The following is an 8,553-nucleotide window of genomic DNA, read 5'->3' as shown; positions in this document are numbered from 1 at the left end:
ATGCCAAACAACCCAAAAATGATCAATGAAATTGACACAGTGATAAAAAATTTGCCAAATTAAAAGTCCAAGAACTGATGGATTTACTGCAGACTTCTAAAAATATATTTAATGATGTTATATCACCATACTCTTCAAAATTTTAAAAGAAATTGAAAGCAATGAAGTACTCACAATTTCATTTATGGAATTCAGTATCACCTTGATTCCACAACAGGGTAAAGACCCAATTTTAAAAAGTATAGGCCAATCTCCTTAAAGAACATAGATGCATAAATCCTCAGCAAGATATTAGCAAATAGAATGCAGCACATCATTCAACATAGGTAAGTCAATAAATGTAATATATCATATAAACAGAAGCAAAGTTAAAAAAACCCCACATGACTATATCGACGGATGCAGAAAAGGTTTTTGACAAAATCCGACACCACTTTATGATAAAAACTCCTGAAGGAATCAGGTATAGATAGACCATACCTGAATTTGATGAAAGCTATTTATGACAAACCAATAGCCAGTATCATATTAAATGGTAAAAAATAAAAGCATTCCTCCTAAAATTAGGAACAAGACAAGGATGCCCACTGTAACCTCTTCTATTCAACATAGTACTTGAAATATATGTCAAAACAATCAGACAAGAGAAACAAATAAAAAGGATGTATATAGGAAATGAAGAACTCAAACTATCATTATTATTATTATTTTTTGGGGGGGTACTGGGGATTGAACTGGGGTCCTTGCGCTTGCGCAGCAGGTGGTGAAACCACGGAGCTAAATCTGTGGCCCCCAAACTATCATTATTTGCAGATGACATGATACTCTACACAGAAGACCTAAGAAACTCCACCAAAAAACTCTCTGAATTAATAATCAACTTCAGTGACACAGCAGGGGACAAGATCAACACATAAAAATCATTAGCATTTTGTGTACACCAATAATGAACTCAATGAGAAGGAAATTGTGAAAACATTACCATTCACATTAGCTTCAAGAAAAAGAAGTATGTAGGAACTAACTTATAAAGGAAGTGAAGGACCTCCAAAAGAAAACTACTGTACTCTGATAAAAGAAATTGAAGAGAACATCAGAAAATGGAAAGATGTCTCCTGCACCTTGATAGGCAGAACCAATATTGTCAAGATGGCCATACTTCCAAAACTGTTGATTCAATTCAGTGTAGCCCCAATAAAAATTCCAATAGCATACTTTACAGAACTAGAGAAAACAGTCCTAAAATTCATATGGAACCTAAATAGACCCAAAATAGCAAAAGCAATTTTGGGCAACTACAGCAGAGCAGGAGGCCTTACAATACCAGACTTCAAGATATACTACAAAGCAATAGTGTTAAAAATGGCAAGGTACTGAAAATCACAATTATGTGGATAAGTGGAATACAATGTAGGATACAGAAACATACTCAGGCACATTCAACTATTGGATCTCTGACAAAGGGATCAAAAACGTACTTTGGAGGAAAGATACCTATTCAAGAAATGTTACTGGTAAAATTAGTTGTTTGCAGAAGATTGAAACTAGATCCATCACTCTCATAATATACTAAATTAAAATTAAAATGGATCAAAGATCTAAACATTAAAACAGAAACACACTTGCTGGAAGATAAAATGAGTAAAACACTTGAAGACACAAGTGTAGGAAGGGTTTTCTAAACAAAGCCTCAACTGAGCAAGAAATAACAGCAAGAATCAACAAATGAGACTATATTAGTCTAAAAAGCTTCTCAAATGCAAAATAATTAATTAGTAAAGAGCAGAGACATTTACAGAATAGGAAAATAATTTTTTCATCTAGTCCTCAGACAGATGTTTAATATCTAGAATATATAAAGATCTCAAAAATATTGACTACCTAAAAAAAAGTAAGACCCAGTCAAAATATGAGCAAGTGAAATGAACAGACATTTCAGAGAAGAAGGACTACGAATGGTCAACAATATATAGAAAAATGTTCAACATCTCTGGCCATTAGAGAGATGCAAATTTAAACAATGCTAAATCCCATCTTACTCCAGAAAGAATGGCCATCATCAAAAAACCAAAAAAGAAGAAATGCTGGCATGACTGTGGTGAAAAAGGTACCTTTCTACATTGTTGGTGGGAATGCAAACTAGTACAACCATTATGGAAGTCAGTATGGAGTTTTCTCAAAGAACTAAAATTAAAAATTCCATGTAACCCAGTTATCTTCCCTCTAGGACTTTTCCTCAAAGAGCGTTAAGCATCATGCTATGTTAATACATGCATACCAATGTTTATAGCAGCACAGTTCATAATAGATAAATCCTGGAAACAGCCTTTATACCCATCAATGGATGATTGTATAAAGAAGTTGTGGTCTATATACAATGGAATACTACTCAGCTATAAAGAATGAAAATTTTGAGACATTTGTAAGAAAATGGATGAACCTAGAAAGTATAATATTGAGTGAAGTAAATCAGACACATAAGGATATCTCTTATCTGAGTAAGGCAAAGTACACAGACAAAAATAGAGGAAGCAAGAGACAAGGGGATGGATCTTTTGTAAATGGGAAGTGGTCCATGGTACCAAGGGCGAGAGGTCAAGGAGAGGGAATGAGGAAATAGATACAGTGAAGATATTCCAGGTACAAGTTTCTAATAATGAATGTGGACATTGTAGGCCATAATGAACTAAGATTAACAAATCAACAAGAATGAAAAGTTTTGGAAAGGAGGACTAGAGGAGGAAGGAAGGGGATGTAAGGTAAAAGGATCAAAAAAGAATCAAGCTGTGGTATGCACATGTAGAAGTGCCCCAAGGTGATTGTAAAATGTCTTTTCTGCAAACATAATAAAATTTACAAAGAGGAAATACATACCCAATAATGTACTGCCAAACAAGGCAAAAAGGGGCAGAAAAACACATAAGAGTAAATAGGGAAATCCTGATATTAAAGAAGATATATAATTATATCCACCCCAAATCAATGGTGCTATCACATTGAATTAAAAAGGCAGAGACTGAAGAAGTTGATTATAAAAAAGGAATCCTAAATTTTATGCTGTCAAAAATAAATTCACACTAACAGGTTAAGAGATACAAAAGGATATAAAATGGAAAAACCATTTAAAAAAGGGCTGCAGTGTCTATATCACTCTCAGACAATGTAGATTACGGAACAAGGGCTATTATTATTGCTTAGATTTGGGGCTAAAACTGAGAGTAGTAGAAGTATCATCAAGTTTCTACGTTGGTTTGTAATTTCTAACATATCCAGTAATTGAAATAAAAGCCTAGTTATTGAGTTTTAAGGAGTTATGATTCTAAAGAATCTTCACTCTGCCAACACAGACCCAGCATAGCTCACCAGTTTTACCCAAGAATAAGAGAAGTTCTGCTAAAGAGTTATGGAATTTACCTTATCTCTCTAAGATAAATAGAGCAAGATAAAGCTTTTCAGAGAACAGAAATAGAGGCAACTATTATGGAATACAAAATTCACTGCACTGTCTAGAAAAGGAGGAGTTGATTCTCCACATAGACATGTCCTGTGGGACAGTGAACAGTGTATCCTGTGTTATTTTTCTATTCACGTTCAAGTGAATTTCGATATTAGAATTATCTTACTTGGATGTTGCTGTTTCTGTTGATGTTTATTCATGAACATAAATTGAAGGTACTATGAGTATTTAAATTTGGTGTTTAGCAGAAGTTTCTGGACTGTGATTAACCACATCGATACATCAGTTGAAGGTATTATATCAAGAATCCTGGATGCAAAGAACTATTGATTCATGACACCAACTTGGGATTTAATAGAGGGTGAGACTTAAAATTGTCTAACGTGGTTGTTGGTAAGTGCATATTTTATTGTATACAAAATCTTCATAATAACGACTACATTACACAGTAACTATTGCTTACTAACTACTATATTTCAGGCATGATACTACCCTTTACATTTAGATAATTTAATTTAATACTTCCAACAATTCTGGGAAGCAGACCTTCTCATCATCCTTATTTTACAGATGTTGAAACAAATTCTCATGTAAATTTCTTCCAAAAAAGTTATCTCAGAGCCTCTCAGGTAAAAAATGCAAATGTAGCATAGAAAGCCAAGCACTTCCAGTCTTTTCTATCATACCTTTTATGAACCAGGCATCCATGTTTTTTATTTCACGTTTGGAAATAAAATTTGATGTACATATGTATGTGTTTGTATTACATCTGTCATCTTCTGAACTTAAAAGAAAACTTGGCTATCAATGCAGACATGAAGACTGATAACCAAATTTGAGCTATTCGGGCAATACGGTCCTAAACGTTGACTAACTCTTTGCTTTTAATAATATTGACCAGATCATTTTATGTCTTCTTCAGTTTGAGATTTGGTTGCTTTGCCCAGTTAATTAAGGGGGAGTTTATTGCTGACCTTGTGTTCACAAATGGATTTGAGGTTTTTTTTTTTTTTTTTTTTGGTACCAGGGATTGAACTTGGGTCCTTGCACTTGCTCAGCAGGTGGCAAAACCACTGAGCTAAATCCCAGGCCCATGAGGGTTTTTAAAAAGAAAAAAGAAGTTTCCTTTTCTTCACAAAGAACTCAACTTCTATGCTTTTCTTATTGAATGGATTTTCAAATGTGTCCTAAATTATCCTTTAAAATATCATGTCTGTATATTGTCTCTGAGGAAATTGTAAGTGCCTAGCAGAGTTTATGCTTTATGTTCTGCTTGTGTTTTATAGTATCTTTAAATCTTGGTAAAAAATGAATTTTTTTCTCAAGTAAAAAGCAGCACATATATTTAAAATTTTTTCATGTAATAAGTTCTTTCTCTAAGTCCTGTTCATGTGAATCTTTAGTTTTGTAACATCAATGAGGACATTACGTAGCATTTCATTAACTAATTGACTTATTCATCACATATATATTCAAGGTCACTTTCTATTAAGCTAAAGCACTATCCATTTACCTAAGATGCAATAAAGTTTAACCATATTTCCAAGTCTCATATAATGGTTTAAGACATAATCAGTAAATTATTGCTGAATAAATTACCAAATTATAATTTGGTTAGCAAAATTGCTAATCTTCAATTTTACACATAGTTCACTCTATTGTCATATGCCAAAAAACAAAATAAAACAGAAAAAAAACCCACTGGAGATATGAAATATTGAAAAACAAACAAGCATTTACTGTTTTGTGTCCTCGTTTGTAGACTAAAAACTGACACAAAGTAAACTATTTTATTTGAAATTTGACTTTTTACATTTAGGACTACAATCAAATAAATGAGCAAAGAAGCTTTTGAAGCCAAATGTGGCCTAGATTTTTTCTTTTAAGAAATCTTTCTTTTTTTTCTTTTTTTTCCTTTTTGACCAGACTTAAAACTCACAGTGTCTACATCCAGAATAGATATTATGAAATAGTATGAAACAAGCATTTACTTATGGGACAGCACCTCACAAGTCACAATTAACCTCAGTTGCAGATTTTGTTTCTGAGGTAAGCCCTTACTTTTCTGTGTCCAGTCAAATTGAACATTTCTGAAATTCTATTTATTGAGGGCTTAAATTCTGTGGTATTTGAAAATAAGTATCAGTTGGCCTGATTTTTTGAGATATATGAAATCCACGCAGTTCATTTGTTTGCATCTTTTTTCATCACCTGAAATGACCTGAAATGAGTAAGAATTTATAGTTTGGACCTGGAATATTTCCCATCTCTTGTATTGAAGGTGTGGTTCCCAGTGCAGCCATGTTGATACATGAGGCTTTTGGGTACTGATTGGATCATGACCCCATTACTGGATTAATTCACTGATGGGTTCAAAATTTGAAGGGCTGCTTGAAGGTGATGGAAGCAGGAAGTGTGTAGTTGAAGAGAATGGATCCTGGGATCTCATCTCTCTCTCTGTCATCCCTTTCCCTCTCTCTCTCTCTCTCTCTCTCTCTCGCTCTCGCTCTCATTCCCTGGCTTCCATGAGATAAGAAGCCTCTTCTGCCACATGCTTCCCTCATGATGCCGGGCCTCAGCTCAAGTCTAAAGCAATAGATCTAGCAGTCCATGAGCCAAATCATCTGAAACCATGAGAAAAAATAAGTCGTTCTTCCTTTAAGTTGATTTTCTGTTATTTTGTCACAGCAATGAAGAGCTCTCTATCACAGTCATCCTAGACAAACATTAGCATTATTCTATTCTTCTGTATTGTTATTGAGGACCTATTAAATGTGAGTTATGATTCATATTTACAATATAGGGCATAGATCCCATCTTCTATGAGATCAAAATTATGTGGCAACAAAACATATGCTGTGTATAATTGTAATAAAAACAATAGTAGATGCAGAAAGGAACCTGAAGTGGAATGGGCTTTAGTGCTGATGGTAGAAAGAGAGAGCATAAATTGTGATTGTAAAATGAAGTACTTCTCAAAAAACTACTTAAAACTTAGAGTTTAAAGGCACAAATAGTACTCTATATTTTAATGTTTCAGTTCCTTCATCATAATCATAACCATCATTTAGCTAATATTTAATGAACACTTACAAGGTTTCATGGACTACTCCAAAAATTGTGTACAGACTGATTTCACTAAACTCTACCAAACAAAACCCTGTGAGTTAAGTGTAACCATTGTTCCTATTTTAGAGATGATGAAGCAGAGGCAGATTGAGAATAAAGGACTTTCTCCAAATCCGACATGTAATAAGTCATGGAGATGAGTTTGTGACCTCCAAGGGGACAACTGAGCCCATGTTTTAACATTCTTCAAAAAAGCATGCTGGCACTGAGAAATTTCTTTTATTGTATCCAGTTTTATTTTCAGCACTTTCCTTTTATTTTGTATCATGGATCTCAGATTACTATTAATTAAAGTATAAGTCTTATGTCCTTAATAACTAGGAAATAAAATTATCTAATTCTTTTTAATTTCCATTAAGAATCTGTTATATTCAGTGTAGAGTAATAGGACCTTTGTAGAATATAATATTATTTTAAACATTTAAAAGATTGCAGTCTTTCCTTAATTATGTAATGCCTTTTAATGTTTTGTACTTGACCACATACTATTTGAGAAAAGTTAATTTACTTTTCAGTCCACAGAAAGTATATAGGTATGAAATTCACTTCCTCATAAGGTTTGAAATTAAAATAATGAGGATGGTGAGTGGCACATAATAAATGGTCAATAAAGATTGAGTATTATTCTAGAAATGCTGATTCCTCTATTGTTTTCTTAATGGATACTCACTCATTTTTTCAACATCAAGTTCAAATACCAGGCAATCTAGGATGCTCTTTGATAATTCATTGTAAAAGTGCATCATTGTTCATTTTATGTCTTACAGTCATAATTCACTTATAGAAAAATACTAGATGGATCAGTTTACCTAGTGTAGTACCATTTGAATTTTTCTTTATTATTAGATATACTTTTACTTGAACAAATTTTGACCATAAAATTATAGCATTAATTATGTTATATGAAGGACTTGATGAAGCCATGCATTATAGAATTCTCTACATTTAGGGCTAATTAATTTTTAGTCTCTCAAATCTTCTTAAAACAACTTGTACATATGGAACCCATGGATCATTACATTTAGCCTCACTGCTTCTAGACTATATCAGGTTCTTTCTCTTGGAACAGATTGATACTCAGGGGAGAAAGGAAATTGTAGGTAACCCAAGTACAGTATTCATACTGATACATTCTTTTATGTAGACCTAAAATAATGCTAAGAGGTCTCTATAGCATTCTATATGCCTCCTGATACAAACAAGGAATATCTCCCAGGATGAAAACTAACTCAGAGCATGCATGGTCTTTTATGTGAAAGACTTTCATAGATTTGGAAATATTTAGAAAATATTAATTGAGGATCTTGTGCATGTGAAGAATAAATCAAAGAAAACAAATACAAATTAGGTTGCAATTCATTGTTGTGGTGCAATTAATATTGAGAAAATATTCAATATGGAGTGGGGAAAAGACTGATTTTTAAGTAGTACAGAGTTAACCTACAATTACATTTACAGTCTTACTTCAGAGAAGTCAGAGATAAATATAGTCTTAAATCTAAGCATATGAGTCTGGTTATAAATACTTCTTATAAGTTTCATATCACACTTGTTATTATTCTAAGTCCTAGCTGGGACAGATAGTTAACAAGAAAACCAGACATGATACTATTGTCCAGCAGAGAAAATTGGTTTATTTTAATATATAGCACCTTGAATTTATATTTGTTAGGTATTTCTGTTTCTTAATTTCAAGATGAGAAATTTAACTTTCACACAGAGGAATTCCCCACCTTCAGCTTTCTTCTCCTTGAGTTCTCTGTCAAATAAGAAGAGGAGAGATCAGAATCTAGGAATAAGTGACTGTTCTCCCAGTCCATGTGTGTAGATGTATACATATGTGGGTGTCCCCACCGTCCTGACAACTAAGATCAACCTAAGAAAGACACTTCAATAGGAACTTAGAATTCAGTCTGCTTTTTTGTTTTCCCAAATATTTTTTAAAAGTCACAGACCTCCTGCTTTTA

Source organism: Heterocephalus glaber, unplaced genomic scaffold (genome assembly GCF_053883595.1).
Source record: "Heterocephalus glaber isolate CG9 unplaced genomic scaffold, H.glaber_assembly_v1.0 deba00001442, whole genome shotgun sequence".
Taxonomy (NCBI): Eukaryota; Metazoa; Chordata; class Mammalia; order Rodentia; family Bathyergidae; genus Heterocephalus; species Heterocephalus glaber.
This window is presented reverse-complemented; position numbering follows the sequence as displayed.